The sequence below is a fragment of the Neofelis nebulosa genome, chromosome 16, assembly GCF_028018385.1.
Source record: "Neofelis nebulosa isolate mNeoNeb1 chromosome 16, mNeoNeb1.pri, whole genome shotgun sequence".
NCBI classification, from domain to species: domain Eukaryota; kingdom Metazoa; phylum Chordata; class Mammalia; order Carnivora; family Felidae; genus Neofelis; species Neofelis nebulosa.
The window spans coordinates 4,055,204-4,077,577 of NC_080797.1; the positions used below are offsets into that span (position 1 = coordinate 4,055,204).

Sequence of the window (22,374 nt, forward strand, 5' to 3'; positions counted from 1 at the left end):
CAGCATCGACTTTGACTCTTTTCTTTCACACCCTACGGCATCTACTGCATTAGCGAATCCTTTAAAATGTATCTAAGGGGCTCCTGGGGTGGCTCAGTCAGTTAAGTGTCTGACTTCAGCTCAGGTCATGATCTCGCGGTCCTTGAGCTCGAGCCCCGCGTCAGGCTCTGTGCTGACAGCTCGGAGCCAGCTTCCGATTCTGTGTCTCCCTCTCTCTCTCTCTGCCCCTTCTCTGCTCTCTCTCTCTCTCTCTCAAAAATAAATACAAAAAAAAATATTTTTAAATAAATACATACATACATACATACATACATACATACATAAATAAAACATGTCTAAAGTCTGGTCACTGCTCCTGCCGCGTATCCCTCCCTGTCTCCTGCTTCTGTTCCCACCCTCCACCATCCTCCACATAAAATGCAGTGTCTTTACTATAACCTACAAGCCACACTAGCCTCCTTGCTGCTTCTAGAACACAACGAACACATTCCCTTCTCGGGCCCTTGGCACCTGCTGTCCTCCAGATCGAGACGTGGCCTTGGCCCCTCACTTCATTTGACTCTGCTGAAATGCTACCTTCTCAGAGAGTCTCCCCTGACTACTGCATCTAAAATAGTACCCTTCCGGGGCGCCTGGGTGGCGCAGTCGGTTAAGCGTCCGACTTCAGCCAGGTCACGATCTCGCGGTCCGGGAGTTCGAGCCCCGCGTCGGGCTCCGGGCTGATGGCTCGGAGCCTGGAGCCTGCTTCCGATTCTGTGTCTCCCTCTCTCTCTGCCCCTCCCCCGTTCATGCTCTGTCTCTCTCTGTCCCAAAAATAAATAAAAAACGTTGAAAAAAAAAAAATTAAAAAAAATAAATAAATAAAATAAAATAGTACCCTTCCCTGTAAGTCCTTAGCCCACCTCCTCATTTTACCTGATTCTTCTCTATAGCACTTAGACAACTATCTATCAGATACGATATAGTGGGTTATTTTCTGCCCTCCCACACTGGACTATAAGCTCCCCCGGGGAGGAACTAGCTTGCTTGTCACACTGTCCTCAGTGTTCTGGCCTAATGGGCAGTGACTTAAAAAACGAAGTTGAGGGGCGCCTGGGTGGCTCAGTCGGTTGGGCGGCCGACTTCGGCTCAGGTCATGATCTTGCAGTCCATGAGTTCTAGCCCCACGTCGGGCTCTGTGCTGACAGCTCAGAACCTGGAGCCTGCTTCATATTCTGTGTCTCCCTCTCTCTGACCCTCCCCTGTTCATGCTCTGTCTCTCCCTGTCTCAAAAATAAATAAACATTAAAAAAAAAAAAATTAAAAAAAACAAAACAAAAAAACGAAGTTGAGGGAACTAACTTATTCAGCCAAAAACCATCCCTGAATGCAGGAGATCAGTAAGCATAGCCCGGAAACGGTAACGTTGCACACTGGTGCTGTCCTCTGCGATTTCAGGGGCATTTTACATCCACGGTCCCCTTCCAGTCATACGCAAGCCTGGGTATAGGTCAGCGCAGGTGTTACTGACAGGACGACCAAGGAAAAGAGACGTCCAGTGACTTTCTGGAGGGCGCGCATAGTTGCAGAGCTAAAGGTGCGACCCATCGCTTCGTGCTCTGAGCCCCGGGACTGTCCTCTGCACTGTCGCGGGGAAGGCTTCCTGAGGGTAGGGAGACTCGAGAAGGCCTTGCAGAGTGGGTGAGGGTCCGTGATACGGGGAGGGAGGGATGGAAGGCACCGGAAGAGAGACTGAACACGCCGAGGGGATGTGAGCCGCCCGTGTGCAGGGGGCGGGAGGGGAGAGGGTGGAATCTGGAAGGCCGCGTCTCGCAGAACTCCTTCCAGGGCAGGCAGCCGTGATGCATCTGCCTCTGTCCTCACTCCTTTCATCCCCACTCCTGCAGGATCCTGTCATTTTCGGGCTGCACTAACTGTCCCCATCCTGGAAATCCGCCGGACCACAGCCAAGTTTCCTTAAAAAATCAACTGAACTTGGTGGCCCGACCGCCATTGCAGTCCCACTGCTGCTCCCGCCCTACAAAACTCTCCTCACCCGTGACCCTGCTGCCCAAACGTGCCCCGCCGCCACTCTGCCCCGTGCTGGGCCTCCTTTGTCACCGGCGACCCTCCCTTGGCCTCCTCCAGGCCACTCTCTCCCACTGGCAGCTGCCTCTCAGTAACCTGCAGGTGCCTCTTCCTCTACCTGCCCCTTACACACTAGTGCTCGTCAGCCACTCTGTCCGGTCCTTCTCCCCCTGCTGCGTGGTCTTTCTCCGGGCCATGCCGTCTGTCCCTGGGGCCGTGGGCTGTAAGAACAGGAAGTAACAGGTGCTCCCGCACTCTGCACGCCCCGGTATGAAAGAAAACAGGATGCGTTCTCTGGGGTCATCATGGTGCTGGGTTCTTAACTGGGGCTGGGAGCGGGACGCGCTCCGCTCCCTAGCAGGGCAAGGTCAGAAGCCGGGGGTGGATCTGGGAGGAACAGCACATTCACAGCTGAGACCCCAGGTTATCAAAATCCAGGGGATTTTGAGGCCCGCTCCACGCCCGTCCTGATTGAAAATCACTGTGTTCAAGACTTCCAGACCCCCCTCCACCTCTGCGACTTTCCTGCAGGTGCTCTGCGTGCATTTACGCCTTTTTGTTTGGGACTCCTCCACGGCGAACCCCATGTATCCAAAATTGAATCCATGACCTTCACCCCGTAACCCGTGTTCTCCTGGGTACGCTATCTAGTGAGCACCGCCCCCACCCCACCGCCCCGTATGCCCAGTCCTGCAGCCCTTTCCCCCGTTTGTTTTTTGCCCCTTCTCTCCCCCATCTCATCGATTATCAAGGCGTCCGCGCCCCCATCCCACCCCCGTGGGCACTGCCTGCCTCTGACCCTCATCACCTCTCCTGGGAGCATGGCCTCAGGCTTGTGACTGGTCCCCGTGTTCCCAGTCACCCGCGTCCAAATCGCCTTGGGCTTTGCCACTGGAACTCTCTTTCTAAACCAGAGATCTGGCCATGACGTTTCCCTGTTTCAAAACGATCCCGGCTCCCTAGAAGCCAGGGAGGACGTTTCAGCTCGACAACATGGCCCCAGGGATCTGTGCCACGTCATCTCCCAACACCCCCTTCCATACCCTTACTCTTCCTTCAGCCCTACAGACCGCTCACCGCTGCTCAGACAAAGGCACAAACTTCCACACTCTCATGTTTTTGTATGAGTCTGGAGGGTCCCCACCCCCACCGCTTTGTCCATCTGGCAAAATTCTATTCATCCCCTAAGGCTCAACTCAAATGTCACTTCTCCTGTTTGGTCTTTCCTGATCCCCATCCCCCCCCCCCCCCCCCTTCCCTTGAATCAATCACTCACTGGAGCTCCCATGGCACTTTGTTCAAAACCTCTAACGTGGCATTTATCAAGCAGGATTGTAGTTAGCTATTTACTCATATGTCTCCCTTCCTAAATTATGAGCTCTGCGAGGAAAGAGGCCACATGACAGTCATGTTTATATCCCTAGTAGCAAAAAAAAAAAAAAAAAAAAAAACCAAACCAAAACAAAACAAAACAAAAAAACACAGGGCTTTGGAATATACCAGAGAACAGGCATTCAGTACATGTTTATGAAACAGAACTAGGAAACCACTGAGCTTTTTAGGCCAGAGAGAGACAAAATGAGAGGAGTATTTAACATCTCTATCTTGAGAGATTAAAAAAAGGAAAGAGAACCACAACAAAACTTCATCTACTGCTGTGGGCCTCCAAGACTCCAGAGCAAAGACTGATTTTGATTTTGTTCAAGCAGATGGAGAGGATATCACTTGAAAGAGAATTCTTTCACGAAGACACCTTCCAGCTCAACCCCGCTTTCAGAATTACACCAAGGGAGCGTTTCTCCTCCGAAAAGTTAATGAAACCAAGTGCTAAATACGACATCTCTGAGTCTGGGACAGAACTGAAATTTTTTTTTTTAATAAATTGGTTAATTTTTGCCCATATTCTTTCAAGATGGAACTTATCTAGAACTTCTGAGATAAAAACCACATTAATAAATAGGTTGGGAATCTGTCTTATAAAGATTTTAGCAAAACGTTTCACAGTTGCTTCTGAAGATATGAAAATACTTCATTTCCATCCCCCAAAGTAAATGACGCTTTGGATTAAATGATGATACTATGTGGGTGGGGGGGGGGGTGCACAGATAACACACGTTTTTCTGCTGACAAGTCGAAGGGGCTGAAGCTTGCTGGAAAATCATAGGGGAGGGCACTCTTATGGACCAAACAGAATTGAAAAGCAGTGAATTCTAAGTAGTCTTCCTTAGCTTTTCTTAGCATCTCAGAAAGACATCAGAGTGACTATCTAAAATGTTGGTTTTGTCTAAAAATACATGTATGTATCAGTGTCTGCGTATGCACAGGGCAGAGAGAGGCTGGCAGGTAGGCCCAGAGACCCCATTTCTAGGGTGTCAGTGAAACACACAGTCTGCAAGGCTTTGCAATTAGGCTTGTCTCAAAAGATGAGAAAACGCTACCACGGGATGAAAAGTGTAATTCCTTTCTCGGAACTTTTCTTGGTAGTTTCTCTCTGTGCGTATAAAGATGCCTGGGGGCTCAAATTTCAATCAGAAATAGATTCTTTGACATAAATTCTTGGGAGGCAAAATCTGGCAACAATATGCAGACTGGATTACGCTGAGGAGAGGCCGCAGCCAGGGAGGTGGGCCAGGAGGCTGGTGTAATTTAGGCGGAAGGTGGCGGGGGTCTGGGTGAAGGAAATGACAAGAGGGAACGGGGAGAGCAGGACAATTCCCACACTGAGTCAAAGGAAAACCCCCAAGTGTTGGTGAACAGACTGGATACAGGGGACAAAGATTTTCAAACGTGGGGCCGGGGTTTGGCCGGGGGGGGGGGGGGGTGGAATAGTGGGACTTGGAGAAGTGACACAGCCTAGGGAAAGGGAAAGTTTTTATTTCCTTCCAGAATTTTCTCAAACTTGCACATAGCTCCTAAGACCAACCCCAAAGTATGTCTACTTCATCAGCCACATTTGCTAGATGGCCGATCTCTCTGGGTCCGAGACTGTCCTGTTCCTTTCCTGTATCCCGTGCCCCTCTCCGTCCATCCTTCCTACAAACACTCACTGAGCGCACTTTCTATGCGTCGGGCTCTAATCTTGGGGCTCGGAAGGGAACAAGACACGCAAAGAGATATCTGACCTCATGGAGCTAATACTCTGGGGACAATAAATGCCTCACACCGTGCCTTCTGCAAATACACAACAATTGTTTTTGTTAAGTTGAGCAAACAGTCTTTCTGGAGTATGAGTCCAGAACAAATAAGACCTCAAACAAGGAAAGTATCTTCTTACCTAGCATCCTAGGAGGTTCCTGCCATGGCATTTTTAAAATCTACTGCAGTCAAAGATCTTTCTAGTCCTAAACCAGTCTCGTTTTCTCCTTCCTCGCTGCGGGCACACTGAGCAATAAAAAGTTTTAACGTCAAGTTAAAAACTTGATGAAACAGTTTGCAGAAGAACAGACATGCAGGGTGGAAAAGGTCATCACAAGTCATTATTTTGACCTCCAAACCAAATTTCAGAAACCCTAGGGTGCTCTTCCTAAGAGTCATCTAAGCAACCCCAAATCTAGAAAACAAAACCAAAGGGGAACAGTCCTTTACCCTCCGTGTTCGATTGTCAGAGCTCCTGAGGAGTAGAAGAGGGGGGACGTAGGGTGGCACATAAAACAGAAGAATTCCAAGGGAGACGAATTAGCTGCCTGGCCAAATGTCTGGTGACCGAGAGCCACCTGCTGGTTAGTGCTTACAATTCAACTACAAAATGTTCAGTAATGCGATGACCGCCATTTATTTACAAGTAGCTCCTTCGGCGATTACACAAAGCACCTGTGAACACATGTTTACAAACAGGATGAGCAGGAGTCAACATATGCTTACATATTATGTGGGGGGGTGGGGGGTGGATTCTGTTGTGAGAACTGAGCCCTCTTGACACTGTTGTTTCAATAACAAGGGCCCTACATCCCCCACTTTGTTCTTCACGACCAAGCACCCTTCGAGGACGAACCCGACGGGCGCCCCACGGAGGTTAACGATTTGCACTGAGGCATTTGGCACAGACACTGATGCCCATCTTCGTCTCAACTCTACTATGTTGCCCCTTAATCCCGTCAATTAACGCTGTTTTCCACGACAAAGTACAGGTGTGATACTGTGAAATTCTTAGCTGGCAGAAGGACCACCGACAGTAGTGGAAATCTGTACTTGTCCGCTGATGGGCAAAAATGCTAATCTGCCATTAAAAGAACATCTAAGCGTGGCAATGAAAATGTGTATATGCCCAAGACGCACAAAAGCCAAGAACCACCTACATAGTTATCATTCCCACCTCGATAATCTTGCTTTTAATTGTATCGATTCATCTCGTTCCCATCTAAAAGCTCAAATTCTCCAGGTGGGCACCCGTGCTCTTAATGGTGCTTTTCACTTTCTCTCTGGGGACGGGGCCCACAAATCCGTAAGCACCCTCAGCTAGGTATCTCTACGACCAGCTGGGCACCAATCTGGAGGCTCATACGGAAACTATCAGTCTACAAGGGGAGGGCTTGAGAGAAGACCCAAGTCAGAGAGAAAATACGTGAAGTCTACTAACTCTGCAACTGCTGTCTCAGGGCTCCTTTTTTCCACCTTCTTCTCAACCTCCCCTCCCGGTCTCTCTCTGTTCTTATCTCCTGCACCATTTATGGCTCACAGCACACGATTCAGCACTTACTTATCAACTATCATGGTACTGTTCTCTCGTCGCTTCGTGCAGGATAGAAAGGCCTTTCAAAGGGCATGCCATTTTCGGATTCCCCTCTGCTGAGAGCAGTGGCAGCACGTGGTCGGTAATGTTCACAAAGGCACGTAACAAAGGCGTAAACATACGCATTCACCTGCATTTACCTCATGTGGCCCTCACGATATTTTGTGGAGTTGGGGTGATCTGCATTTTTACAAAACACGAGTGGGAGTCAAAATTCAAACCCAGGTTTTGGAATACCAAACCCTTCGTTCCTACCACAAGCAGAGTTAGCAATACATGGCTTGAACGTACAGAGGGAACGCTGCGTGTTACGTACAGGGGTCCGGAAGAAGGACAAAGTACCCAAGGCCAGTGAGAAACAAACGAATGAGGGGTCTCTACAAGGCAGCCATGGTAGCATACCAAAATCAAGAGAGAAAAGGCCCAAGAGACAAAACCTACAGCAGAGGACAAGGAGACCTGAGTTCTAGCTCCTTCTCTCCCATTCATTCCCTTCGGGCACAACGGATTCTCTAAGGATGTCTCCCCATCTGCAAACTGGCACTGGCTTCTCCTCTCTTACCCCTGAAGATTCTCTTCAGGCTCAAATAATATCTCCAAGTGTTTGAAACAGGGAAGGGAGGGAGAAATAGAAAACCCCTTTTTTTTAATATATATTTTTTTAATGTTTAGAGAGAGAGAGTGCACATAAGCAGGGTAAAAGAACAGAGGGAGAGAGAAAGAAAAAGAGAATCTTAAGCAGGCTCTGAGCTCAGTGCAGAGCCCGATGTGGGGCTTAATCCCACGACCCTGGGATCATGACCTGAGCCAAAGTCAAGAAAGAGTCAGACGCTCGACCCACAGAGTCACCCAGGTGCCAAAAACCTTTTTCTTTTTTTTTTTTTAATTTTTTTTTTTTCAACGTTTTTTATTTATTTTTGGGACAGAGAGAGACATAGCATGAATGGGGGAGGGGCAGAGAGAGAGGGAGACACAGAATCGGAAACAGGCTCCAGGCTCTGAGCCATCAGCCCAGAGCCTGACGCGGGGCTCGAACTCACGGACCGCGAGATCGTGACCTGGCTGAAGTCGGACGCCCAACCGACTGCGCCACCCAGGCGCCCCAACCTTTTTCAATAAATGAGAAAATACTTCAGTTTCTTACACATTTGCACTTCTAAAAAGTCCAAGTTGGAAACTATTTAATCAGCTTTTTAAAAGAAAAATCAACGTAAGTAACTTAGGATACAGTACGTGTAGGTGACTCTTGCTTTCTCCCTCCCCCCACCCCCAGCTTCTTCATAGACTGGAATTTCCTCTTTTTTCAATTCCTACACAGTCGTTATAATTTGAAATGAATACAAGCAGGGGTAGGGAATCTTCTTAAGTTTCCACCAAAAGTCACCAATATACCAGAGGTTGAGGACTGCAATTCAAAAATTTTTAAAAAAAAAAAATTTTTTAATGCTTACTTTTTTTTTTTAAGTTTATTTTTTATTTTTGAGACAGAGAGAGACAGAGCATGAACGGGGGGAGGGGCAGAGAGAGAGGGAGACACAGAATCGGAAGGGGGCTCCAGGCTCTGAGCCATTAGCCCAGAGACCAACGTGGGGCTCGAACCCACGGACCGCGAGATCGTGACCTGAGCTGAAGTCGGACGCTCAACCGACTGAGCCACCCGGGCGCCCCTATGCTTACTTACTTTTGAGAGAGAGACAGAGACAGAAACAGAGAGAGAGAGAGACAGAACACGAGCAGGGAGAGGGAGGCAGAGAGAGAGAGGGAGACACAGAATCCGAGGCAGGCTCCAGGCTCCGAGCTGTCAGCACAGAGCCCGACGGGGGGCTCGAACCCACAAACAGTGAGATCGTGACCCGAGCCAAAGTCGGATGCTTAACCGACTGAGCCCCCCAGGCGCCCCAAGGACTGCAATTCAAAACAAGATCCCATTTTTCACCCAACAGATCAATAAAACCCAACCAGTTCTAGGGAAACATGGGAGGGACATGGGAGGCACTGGGACTTTCAGAAACAGACCCAGCATGCTAACTAGCATGGACTCCCATCCCTCAGGCTAGCAGCCCCACTTCAGGGCCTCTGTCCTACCGAAACGAAAGTCACGTTCACTACGGATACCGACTGCTGTGCTTCCCTATCATGGCAAAGTACGAGGCAACCAGGAACCATCAAGTGGGGAAGTGGTTGGGGGAATCACTGCGCATGTATATTGTGGCACAAGGTAGCCATTCAAAAGAATGGGTTAGGGGCGCCCGTGTGGCTCAGTCAGTTGAGCGTCTGACTCTTGATTTCCGCCCAGGTCGTGACCCGGGGTCGAGAGATCGAGCCCCACGTCAGGCTCCACACTCAGCGCAGAGCCTGCTTACGATTCTCTCTTCCTCTCCCTTTGACCCTCCCCAACTCGTGCTCACTCTGCTCTCTCTCTCTCTCTTAAAAAATAAAAACAAAGAATTTGTTAGATCTATTGATTTGGAAGACTTGCCAGATTTAAATGAAAAAGGTAAATCACAGAGTCATATGTAGAGTTACAACTCTGTCTTCATCAAAAAAAAAAAAAAAGGAGGAAAACACGTATGTACGTAAATATATTTATAAATATTTGTCTACATACAGGTAAGTGTCTGGAGGAAAACCATGGAGCTGGTTCACGCTAGTTACTGGAGGGAAAGGAGGGAGAGAATTAATTTGCCGCTACACCCCAGCGTGGTTTGACTTGTTACAATGAGCCTGTGCCGTGTTGATAATTTGTTTCAAATCCAATTAAGGATGAGTCATTTCCTCAGGGGAGGGGGGCCACGGGAGGGGAGGCATCCGGGGAATGAAGACGTACAATGTTGGTGTCGACTGACAGAAAGCGTTATCGAAAGCATCCTTCTGCTTTTAAAATTAAGGGTAGGAAAAAAAAATACCTAAAATGAAGAAATGCCAGATTCAAACATTAATTTTTTTCCTGGGGCGGGGGGCGGGGGGGAAGAGAAATGGAAGAGAAAGATCTAAAGGCAAGGAAGAAAGATGAAGCAGGGAGAAAGAAAAAGGGAACAGACAGGCTGCGCAGGGGTCCACAGACACCGAGGGCAAGTTTTCAAGTGACACACAGGCTGTTACACGGAGGAAGGGGAGGGAAGAAGGATGGGGGAGAGAACGGAAGGGGGACAGGGTCCCTTTTGTGAAGGTGGGCAGCCCAGAACCCTGACCCTCCCTCTCACTTTCAAGGGAGAAAAATCCTAACTTTTCGAAATCTAGAAACTGGGAAGGGCTGAGTTAAGTGTCCCCGAGTTTTCCTGACTTACATCTCCGTCTTGTGGTCTGTTCAGGACAGAGTTCTCAGTGTGTGTGTGTGTGTGTGTGTGTGTGTGTGTATACATTTATATGTACTCATACATAAATATGAGTGGTATACACATACATTTATAAAGGCATATCACTTCTTACACTTATTATGTTATATAAATAAGCACATATACATACACAATTACACATCTATACAGGTATATACACACTTGTCTGCATACATGTTATATACAAATGTAGGTGTGTATATATGTAGTTATATACATACTTTTATTTTTTTTAGAGAGAGTGCAAGTGGGGGAGAGGGTGAAGAGAGAGACAGAGGGAGAGAAAGAATTGCACGCTGCGCACGGGCTCAATCCCACAAACTGTGAGATCATGACCTGAGCTGATACCAAGAGTTGGACACTCAACCGGCTGAGCCGCCCAGGCGCCCCTATACGTATTTTTCAATCCAAGTAGAACACAGAAACAGAAAAGTCGTAACTGCACAGCTCAGAGATGGTCTGCAAGGTGAATACCCCAGTAGTCACTACCCTAGCAAGAAACAGGACTAGCAGAACACCAGGACCCCTCGTGCCCCCTGCTTCCTCACGGCTTCCCGCAAAGGGCCCCACTTTGTTTGGTGAGCTGTGACACTGTGAGTAAGTTCTGCCTTTACCTGAACGCCATCTGACAGCACGTCCTCTTATGTCAGACTCCTTTTGCTCGACGTGTTTGTGAGATCCTCCGTGGTGTGCGCTGTGTAGCCGTAGATCACTTGTTCTCGTTTGTTGTATCGCCGTATGAAGACGCCGTGACGCATTTACCCGCCGCGGGGCAGATGCTCACGGGGTTGTTTCCAGGTGGGAATATTCGGAATAATGCTGCTAGAAACGGTCTTATACATGCTTCTGTGCAGCCCCGTTTTAGGAGACACGGTCAAACAGTTTTCCAACGTGGTTACAGAGGGGCGCCTGGGTGGCTCAGCCAGTTAAGTGTCCGACTTCGGCTCAGGTCAGGATCTCGCGGTCTGTGAGTTCGAGCCCTGTGTCAGGCTCTGTGGTGACAGCTCAGAGCCTGGAGCCTGTTTCGGATTCTGTGTCTCCCTCTCTCTGCCCCTCCCCCGCTCATGCTCTGCCTCTCTCTGTCAAAAATGAATAAACACGAAAAAAATTTTTGAAAAGTGGTTACAGAACTGATAGTCTTGCCAGCAGTATGTGAGAAATCCAGCCAGTCCACGTCCAGTAACACTGGACACGTCTGCCGTTTCAATCTCCGCCATTCTGGTAGGTGTGATGGCACGACAATCGTGGTTTTGCTTCGCCATCTTTTCATATGCTCACCAGCAACCAGCTATCCTCTTCTGGGAAGTCCAAATTCTAGGCCTTCTGCCTCTTTCTCTCTAATGGGTTGTCAGCCATTTTCTTAAATTATAGGCATTCTTTATGTACTCTGGATATAGCTCCTGGGTCGGATGTATGCGCTGCAAATACAGATTCTCATTCTCTGGCTTATCTTTCGTGCTTTGTGGTATCTTCTGATGAACAGAATTTCTTTTTTTTTTTTTAATTTTTTTTTTAACATTTATTTATTTTTGAGACAGAGAGAGACAGAGCATGAACAGGGGAGGGTCAGAGAGAGGGAGACACAGAATCTGAAACAGGCTCCAGGCTCTGAGCTGTCAGCACAGAGCCCGACGCGGGGCTCGAACCCACGGACAGTGAGATCGTGAACTGAGCCGAAGTCGGACGCTTAACTGACTGAGCCACCCAGGCGCCCCATGATGAACAGAATTTCTTATTTTAAGGAAGCCCCACCTACCGTGTGTTTCTTTCACAGTTACTCTCTGTGTCCTGTAAGAAAGGCTTGTGCATCCTGAGGTCATAAAGACATTCTCCTATGTTTTCCTCCACAACCTCTCATTTCACCTGTCACATTGAGATTTGCAATCCTCTTGGCACAGATTTTTATGGAGAATGACAGCAGAGGCTGAAATTCTTTTATTTCCCATATGCATACCCAGCTGATATAACCTTATTTACTGTAGAGACTGTCTTTTCTCCACTCCACTGTAGCACACCCTTGTCAAGAATCAAGTGACACTGTGTATGCGGGACTGTTTCCACTGGGGTTGTTTGCCTACTTTGGGGGCAACACCACAATGCAGCTTTATGGTAAGAATCCCGTTCGCTGATGTGAGTGCTCAGCCCCTTTGTTCTTCAAAATTGCCTTGGCTCTTTTAAATGCCACATAAGAATTATTAAACGCCACATCAGAATCACCTTCTTAAGTGACAAAATAAAAAACTGGCTGAGGACTCTAAGTGGATTTGTTCTGAACCTACAGGTGAATTTGGAGAGAGCCGATGTCTTTACACTACTGAGTGTTCCCATCTTGAACATAGCATATCGTTTCGTTTTTCCTTAATTTCTTTAAATAATGTTATAGTTTTTAATTTTTTTAAATATTTATTTTTGACAGAGAGAAAGAGAGAGAGAGAGAGAGAGCGAGCGCGAGCGCAAGGGGCAGAGGGGCAGTGAGACAGAGAGAGACACAGAATCGGAAGCAGGCTCCAGGCTCTGAGCTGTCAGCACAGAGCCCGACGTGGGGCTCGAACTCACAAACCGCAAGATCATGACCTGAGCCGAAGTCGGACGCTCAACCGACTGATGCACCACTTTTAGATTAAGTCTTTATTTTTAAAATTCTATCCATTCCCATAAACCACTAGAATATCCTAAAGGGTCAAAAATTTGGCCGAAGCCTTCAACCAGCCTGCCTCCACCACAAAGGGAGTCACAAATCTACTCTGTCCTATGACGTACCCAGTTTTTCTCCCCAAGGAAACGTGATCACGGTGCACGCTGCATGGCTGCTGTCATTTCAGTAGTTAACAGAGGGGGAAAAAATATACTAAGGCAACATACAGCCCGGATTTTTCAGGCCAGTCCCTACTGTAAATACTCCCTCTTGTCATACGAAGTATCAGTCCGTGCATGAAATTAGCCCACTGCCTTTGTCAGGCACGTGGAGACAAGGTCAGAAGCTACGAGCGTCCAAACTAGAGTTAAATGATACCTAACGTGAAATGCACAGGATCCTCTGCCCACAGAATAAACCCGCTCTGTGACACTGAGTAAGTGGGTCACTCTTGAAAACGGGTTGAACTCCAAAAGCCTATCTCCCAATCCTCTTTGTGCAGATGGGTGGTAGTGATGGCTTTCCCAGCTCCCTTAAAAAGTGAACTGGAGATTCAAGGCGATTATCTAAGCTCCACGTGAACCTAACTAACATCACCCAGAAGGCCCGTGAGGTACCACTTCCCTGGGACGTCAGGAACAAGAGAAGGGACAGGAGATGAAGGTCCTACTCGAGGTCACAGAGCTCCAAAACCTTCCTCATCTGGTGTCAGAAGAGACTTCAGGATGTGGCGAGTTACCGCCAGGGGAAGAGCTGTAGGGGAGCGCCGATGTGGTCGCTAAAGGGGGCCTACCTGACTTCAGCAAGTCTCTTCTCCCTTGTGAGCGGAACCTTGATTCTGCTCAGGGCTCCACTGCTCAGGGCGCACGAGCCCATCCCCCAATTAGGTTCAAGGATGCATCTCTCCTGAGCAGAGCCAAGCCAATCATAGCAACTCTATTCTTCCACAGTTTTCGGCATAACACGGCATGTGATGCGAGCCCAGCCTAGCTCTATTTTGAGCCAGTCTACTCACTGGGAAGCTCAGAAGCTCCTTTCTCTTAGGAAACAAACAAATAACAACTGGCAAAGACAAGGGGACCAACAGGAAGACTGGAAACAATCAGAGCTTTAAGAAAGTGGTTAGAATACTAATTAGCAGGCATCAGATGCGAACAGCTTCCTATAAACAATGACCAAAAAGCACCATGGCATGAAATACTGAATTCGAAACCACCAAAAACGTAAAATACCTAAAAATACGTTAAGCCACAAATGCGCACAGCTCACCCTGAGAGCCCTGAAAGGCGTCTTGACCAAGTGGAGAGACACCCCATGTTCCTGGAGAGAAAGATTCAATACGATAAAAGGTTTCAAGATTTAACGGAATGCCAATTAAAAAAAAAAAAAGTTACTTTTCCTTTTCAAAAATTAGGCTAGCTGGTTCTAGAATTCATGTTTAAAAAAAAAAAAGAAAAGAAAAAAACCCCAAAACTCTTAAAAAAAAAAAAAAAAGAAGCATAAGGGTGCCTGGGTGGCTCATTCGGTTGAACATCTGACTCTTGATTTCAGCTCAGGTCATGATCCCAGGGTGATGGGATAGAGCCCCGCATCAGGCTCTGTGCTAACAGCTGCTTGAGATACTCTCTCTCTCTCTCTCTCCCTCTTTAAAACAAATAAAATTAAAACAAAAAGAAGTATAATGACAGGAGACTATCATGTATTAAAACTTACAATGGAGTAGTCAGAGAGACCACCGAACACATCACAAAGTCCAGAAACAGATCCAAATACACACACAGACACACAGTGCAATAGTATAATGCTCACCATCTCAAAATTTGTGAAAATGGATCATTCAGGAAAAAACACAGTCCAAAAAAAAAAAAAAAATAGGGTAGCCAAGTAGGAAAAAAGTGGGATTCATATTCTTCACCAAATTAAATTCCAGATGGATCAGATATTTAACAGTTATAAAATAAAATCGTGAGAGCACTAAAAAGAAACACAGGAGAATTTCCTGATAACCTTGGTTCGTTGCGATTTTATACAGGAGCGCCATAAAACTCTACTAGGAAGTAACAATCCTCATATCGGAGACTGGCCTAGGAAACCAAGGTTAGTGACACTGTCTTTGGGGAAAACTGGATGGAAACAGGCACTCACATAAAAGTCTACGCTGGTTCTGTGAGAGTCACAGTGCATATACTTGGACCCAGCCCATCCTACTTCTTTATTATTTTATTTTATTTTATTTTTTAGTTTATTTATTTATTTTGAGAGAGAGAGAGGGAGAGCGTGCGCACAAGCTGGGGAGGGGCAGAGAGAAGGAGAGACCGAATCCCAAGCAGGCTCCATGCTGTCAGTGTAGAGCCCAATGCGGGGCTCCAACTCACAAACTGAGATCATGACCTGAGCTGAGACAGAGTCAGACACTTAACCAACTGTGCCACCCAGGCGCACCCCATCCCATCCCCACCCCAGCCCTCCTCCTTCTAAGAACCTATCTAGAGGCAGATGTTCACACGGGGGAACTCCCTTATATGTAACGTTATTCACCACCATTTTTTTGTAGAAGAAATCTATGTACTAAGTAATATATGCACACATATAAAATATATGCGTAACAGACTGGAAACACACATCTGTTAATAGAAAGCTAGTTAGAGAAATCATGGTACATGCATATAACAAGATATTATAAGACTATCAAAATGAATGACAAAAACCTGCTACCTTGGGAAGCTCTCCAATACATCTGATCAGGTGACCAAAAAATGTTGCAGAATAGTATGTACCATTTGCGTAAAAGACGGAGGGAAATAAGGAATATTCATATTTGCTGGTAGATGCTTCAGAGAACTTCAGAAGCATATGCCAATGACTTTTTTTTTTAATGTTTATTTATTTTCGAGAGAGAAAGAGAAACAGAGGGTGAACAGGGGAGGGGCAGAGAGAGAGGGAGACCCAGAATCCAAAGCAGGCTCCAGGCTCCGAGCTGTCAGCACAGAGCCAGATGCGGGGCTTGAACTCATGAACCGTGAGATCATGACCTGAGCCGAAGTCGGACACTCAACCGACTGAGCCACCCAGGAGCACTGATATGCCAATGATTTTTAACACTGATATTTATGTCCAGAAGCGGGGAACACAGTGGAAGAGAGGCTTGTCACCAAATACTGTCAAATGCTTTTTAAATTCCCCATCCATGTGAATATATTACTTATGCATTCTTTAGCTATTCCTACTTTTAGGAAAGTAGGGGTTGCTCATGTGTTAATAACTTTAGGCAACATAAAATATCAAGCAATGATTCTTTAGGAAATCTAAGTGGAGTCAGATATGAATCATCCTTCTTATAACTCAAGCTGTAATTTGAAATAAAACATCTTGGGGCGCCTGGGTGGCTCAGTCAGTTGGGCATCCAACTTCAGCTCAGGTCATGATCTCACAGTATGTGGGTTCGAGCCCCGTGTTGGGCTCTGTGCTGACAGCTCGGAGCCTGGAACCTGCTTCCGATTCTGTGTCTCCCTCTGTCTGCCCCTCCCCGGCTCATGCTCTGTCTGTCTGTCTCTCTCTCTCTCTCTGTCAAAAATAAATAAACATTAAAAAAAATTTTTTTTTAAAGAATAAATTAAGTTATAGGGGTGCCTGGCTGGCTCGGTCGGTTGGGCGTCTGACTTTAGCTCAGGTCACGATCTCACGGTACATGAGTTCGAGCCCCACGTCGGGCTCTGTGCTGACAGCTCAGAGCCTGGAGCCTGCTTCGGATTCTGTGTCTCCCTCCCTCTCTGCCCCTCCCCTGCTCATGCTCTGTCTCTGTCTCAAAAATAAATAAAAACATTAAAAATAATAGTCATAAAAACCCAACATTCAATGGCTTAAAATGGGGGAGGGGTGCTTTTCATGTAAAATTGAATGTAAATTTTTCTTTTGTCCACGGTGGTTTCCGATACAGTGACATGAAATACACACTGGAAGTAACATACTTTTCTTTTTTTTTTTAATAGCTCAAAGGAAGATACCTGACATCAAATGCCTAACGTCGACACTCTAAGAAAATGGGAACATTCCACCGTCATCCTTTTGACTTTAGCAACTGGTCTCCTTCCTAATAGGCCATTCCTGACACACAGCTACCATCCCGACGTCTAAATAACTTCCTACTTCCTATAATCCTCAATATAGCTGCTGGTGTAAAGACTAAAGCTTAGCCAATTAGCCACCCACTACAGCCGAGTTAATCACATAATCTCTGAGATGCTCACCGAGCAGTGGAGTATGCAATGATTGTTTTTTTCTCTCTCTACAGACAAAGATTTAACTAATGGTGAGACTCAGCAATGCTCTCGAGTATAAAGGGCAGGAGGATTTTAAAGCAGCGTCCTTCTAAGTCGCGGCTTATCTTCTAGGAGACGTTGTTACGCGGAGACTTCTTTAACAAGTTTCCAAAGGCCCTAAGTCAGTCAACCATCGCTTATTTAGCCCGCCGTCTCCCATCAAGGTTTACTGCTTTAAAATAATGATCGGTAATCCGTAAGGTGCAGCTAAGATCGCATCACATGACAGCCGCACATTCAACTGCGTGATCGCCACATCAATGTCTGTGTAAGGGGAATGCTAATCCCAACCGTGGTCTGACAATACTCTTCTCTCCTTAATAAGGCCACATATGAGGAGGAAGGGGGGAGAGGAGGAGAGGGAGGGGTGGGGGGCCCCCGGGAGAGAGGAGGCCGAGGGTTCGGGTACAGGCAAGAGAGGAGCGGGGTCACACAAAGGAAACGGGAAGGAGAGGGAGAGGCAGGGGCTCCACGGGCTCCCGGTGAGTCCTGATGGGACAAACCGATGCCTCACTCTGGCTGCCGGTCATCACGGGGCTTTGAAACACTGATTAGCAAGCCGATTAGCCCCAGGTCTGCGACAGGGAATGCGCCGTGCTGGCAGTCTGGCATTAATGACAACATGTGCCGCAGAGAGCGTGTCTATCACATTTGAAGGTTCTGATAAGGCTTTCCGGCCAGCGCATCTCCGTAGGTCGTGACCTAAGGCAAAGACATGTGCCACGGAGCCTCCACCCCCGCCCCCGCCAGGTAACAAAGCAACTCCCGCTGGTTTATTAAAGAATGACAGAAGCAAACAAAAATGCCAGAGGGATCCAGAGATCAGAGAAGTAGGAAAGGAAGCTGGGGAGCCCAGGACCGGGAATTAACCGCGGGGAGGCCTGAGGAAGCTGTGTGTCACAGAAACGGACCGGCAGGGAAGGGAACGGGGTCCCTCCAAAGACAGAGCCGAAAGGTCCCTGACGGCTGGTATCAGAAAGGACCAGGCGGCCTTGACAGTCAGGACGCAAGAGGACAAGTTGAACTGTGAATCCAGCCTGGTTACGTCTACATGTGAATTCAGAGCCTCCGAAGGCCAGTGAAGGAGTTCCCGGGGTACGAGAAGTTGGGAGTGGAAGGGGAGGCCTCAAGCGTGGGGACTAGGGGTACAGAGGGCAAAAATAACACTCTGCTGTCGCTAGGCGAGTGAAATCAAAGACCAGAAACTCTGACTTCCAGGCGATGACAATCTACTGCCAGCACCCGACTGTGACAATCATTCGTTCCTCCACTCGCCAACAGACCCATTTCTTGTCTCCAGTAAGTCCCCGGCGGCGCTGTCTTCCCAGTGGGTCGGGTCAGCGCTGTCTCGTGCCCATTTCGTGGCCCGAAAGCAGATTTCCCAAGGATTTTCCTACATAATATTTGAGAATGCTCTTACCCAGCACGCATCCTCTCATCGACCAGGTTCTCCTGGGATGTCACAGGGACGTGCATTTTCGCAAAAAATTCCTGTGAATTCGGGGTTGAATTCACAACCCCGGGGCTAACCCCTGGTACGAACCTCAGAACGCGACAGTATTCGGAGACAGGCCCGGTAACGAGGTCATTAAGTTACAATAGGGTCGTTGGGGTGGCCCATCATCCAACATGCCCCGGGTTATCTTTATGAGAAGAGGGGATGCTGGACACACAGACCTCAGACACGTCAGGGAGACGTGTGCACACAGGGGAGCGACCGCGTGAAGACTCGGACAGAAGTCGGCCACCTAAAAGGCCAGGAGAGACGCCTAGAAGAGACCCTCCGTCAAGGCCGTCAGGGGGCACGACACTGCCAGTGACACGCTGGTCTGGCCTTGCAGCCTCCAGAACCGTGAGGAAGGACGTTTCTGGTAGCTGAGCCCCCGGTGTTGTGCCCGCAGCAGCCCTAGCAAGCGCCTGCAGGAGGGTGCACGCGTACAGTGGGTCGACAGCAATCTGGGCCCCGTAGGGGTTCCCCAGCGACCCACCTCCCAGGCCACCCACCATAAGCTTCCCTCTTTTAACCTGTACCGACTGACTTTCTCCCGGAGGTCAGCAGGGCCACAGTGCCTCCTTCTCTTGGCTAGCCCCCATGCCACCCGGCACGGAACGTCCTATCCATTCGCACCTTCCTCACATCGCTCCTCAGGAGTCCCTTCTACCCCACGGTGCTTACGCACGTTTCAACAGAATGCTTCTGGAAGCTTACTCCGAGCTATTCCGGACTTCCGTTCCTTGAGCTACGACGACACAACGGCATCTACACTTCCCTTGGTTCCATCTTGAGCGCGTGTAAATAAGCCTGGCCGGCTGCCTCAGTGACTTCAAGCCCCAAAGTCCGCCTCAGTGACTTCAAGCCCCGAGGACTTTGGCCTTCGTTGCTTCACGGTTCCGCCTTGGTGTGGCCTCCCTGTCCCCAAGCCACCCCAACCGTTCCCCTCCGAGCCACACGGGTGGGCCCAGCATGCGGCTCAGCCTGAACCACGGGACGGGGAAGGGGCACTGGTCGTGGAAGGCCTCTGAGACCCAACGCCTCTACGCTAATCCACCAGCTTTGCTAAAATTCTCCCGACAGTCAATCTGCTTTGGGCTCCAGGAGGCTTCCGCGGACAGCCCCCCGGAGGGGAAGCCCCTGCAGCCATGGATTCCGCTGCGAGAGTTAACCTGCGACTGTCTGCGGGTAAGACGGCAAAAAGCCAGGCACGGAGGAAGGGGACACAGAGCGAGATCTGGAAGGGGAGAAGGGGCGGGCTCCCTGGAACAAGACAGATCAGTCGGGGAGGCCTGGGGTGGGGGTGGGGGGGACAGGAGCTCCTGAGGGGGAGGGAAGGAGGCAGCAGCAGGCGCTTCCTCCAGGCCTGATGGCGGCACGGTTCGCCAGGAGGAACATCTTGCGTCACTAAGCCCTTCACATACCGATCGCCTCACCTTGTCCTAACAGCAGTGAAAGAGGCGGCACGCATACCTGCACCTGAAGGTCAATGACTTCGAAGCCCAGATGGCCGGGAGACCAGCGAGCAACAGGGCCGGGCCCAGCACTTCTCGCACTGCGGTGGCTGCGAGTTCACGTGTGACGGCGCTCACATCTGGGTCCACGTTCCGAGACCCGTCAGCTTCAGAGTCTTGTGCCAGTTACCTGACCCCTCCAAACTCAGTTTCTCCATTGTAAAATGGACGTCACGAGGACCTCCTGAGCAAACGCACACGAGGTGCTCAGCCCGTGCCCGGCACCCGGGAAGTGCGTGGCAGACTCGAGCTTTCAGCTGGCACCGCGGGTGGACACAGGGCAGCGGCCTCCCCCGCCACCTGTTAGACGCACCTGAGAAGTGCGCCCCCCATCACGGCTACCCAGGCCTCAGGCCAGCCTACTCACTCAGACTCTGCAAGGATTCGGTCCTGCCACCTGTATTTCCTTCCTCTTCTTTCTCTCTCTCTTCTTTATTGTTTTTTACAAGCCCTTTGGGTAACTTAGATGCCCAGTGCCACCATTAGGAACAAAGGATAAGGGGCGCCTGGGTGGCTCAGTCGCTTTAAGCGTCCGACTTTGGCTCAGGTCATGATCTCGCAGTTCATGGGTTCGAGCCCCGCGTCGGGCCCTGGGTTGACAGCTCAGAGCCTGGAGCCTGCTTCTGATTCTGTCTCCCTCTCTCTCTGCCCCTCCCCTGCTCATGCTCTGTCTCTCCCTCTCTCTCAAAATTAAATAAACGTTAAAAAAAAAAAAAAGAGAGAACAAAAGATATAGAGCTATATTTCTCAAGTTGTAAGGTGCATTTAAATCCCCAGGATCTTGTTAAAATGCAGATTCTGCATCGGGGGCCTGGGTAGCTCAGTCGGTTCAGCGTCCAACTCTTGATTTCAGCTCAGGTCATACATATCTCACAGTCTAGTCTGTGAGTTCGAGCCCCCGCATTGGGCTCCACATTGACAGTGCAAAGCCTGCTTGGGATCCTCTCTCTCCCTCTCACTCTGCCCCTCCCCCACTCATTCTCTCTCCCTCTCCCTCTCTCCTTTTTTTAAATTTAAATGCAGATTCAGGGGTGCCTGGCTGGCTCTAGTTAGTAGAGCGTGCAACTCTTAATCTCAGGGTTGTGAGTTCAAGCCTCATGTTGGGGGTGGAGGCTACTTAAAAATTTTTTAGGGGTGCCTGGGTGGCTCACTCGGTTGAGCATCCAACTTTGGCTCAGGTCATGATCTCACGGTTCGTGAGTTCGAGGCCCCCGTCGGGCTCTGTGCTGACAGCTCGGAGCCTGGAGCCTGCTTCGGATTCTGTGTCTCCTTTTCTCTCTGTTCCTCCCCTGCTTATGCTCTATCTCTCTCTGTCTCTCAAAAATAAATAAATGTTAAAGAAAGAAAGAAAGAAAGAAAGAAAGAAAGAAAGAAAGAAAGAAAGAAAGAAAGAAAGAAAGAAAGAAAGAAAGAAAGAAAGAAAGAAACGCAGACCTAGAAGGTCCACCTGCTGGACCACCAAGCAGAGGTACTTACATGCCGCCCATCGCCTCTCCGGTTGGCACTGGCAGCTGCACCTTTGGTTACTTTCTGGACTCCAACATAGATGCGCTTCTTGACAGGTGGCCCTGACTGTGCCCCACGGATCCCCAGCTCATGTGTTTCTGTCTCGCCAGCCCTGGATCACCGCCTTCCTCACCGCACACCGCCAGAGAGCTATCTGGCCCACTTCTGGCTTCTTACACACCCTGCCCGGGACATGACTCCTCCCTCCCTGACTCCTGGGCTTTATTTCGCCACGGAAACAACTCAGGATTCCATTTGGCTTCCTGTCTTTCGTTTCTTTCTTGCATCCTTGGGTCACAGGCTCCCAAGGCCTGGGGCCAACAGGACACTGTTTCCTTCTCCTCTGCTTACCCCAGGGCAGTGGTCTGCAATCCTGACTGCATGTCGTACTTACCTGGGAGCCTCCATGAGCCCCCTTGATTTAATTGTCTGACGCAGGACCCAGTAACTCGTGGCCAAAGGTCAAAAACCACTGCCCTTGAGAAGCCATGTCATTCCTACCCAGGAACTAAGCAGAAGCAAGCCACTCTGCAGAACGAAAGCATCGTCCCTCGTGGCAAAGAGGTAGAGAGGCGAGTTTCTACGTGAAGTTCATTTCCTCGAACCATCGTGATGGTTCCCACGATGAAGTTACAGGAGTTCTGGAAGGGGGCTGTGTGGACAGTTCCGAAGAGGGAAGCACATAGGGCTCGTTAACCCCAACCCTGGAGAGCTGGCCCGCTCCTCTGGGTGTTCCAACAGAGCTGGGTGGACAGCGGCTGTCCCCTCCACGGAATG

The 22,374-nt window shown here is 49.0% G+C and overlaps 1 protein-coding gene across 1 annotated transcript in view; it reads right to left on the reverse strand.

Moving 5' to 3' along the window:
• The window catches only part of STX8 (syntaxin 8), a 172,532-nt gene that overhangs the window by 125,351 nt on the left and 24,807 nt on the right, over positions 1–22,374 (reverse strand). The gene's annotated exons all lie outside the window — the stretch shown is intronic.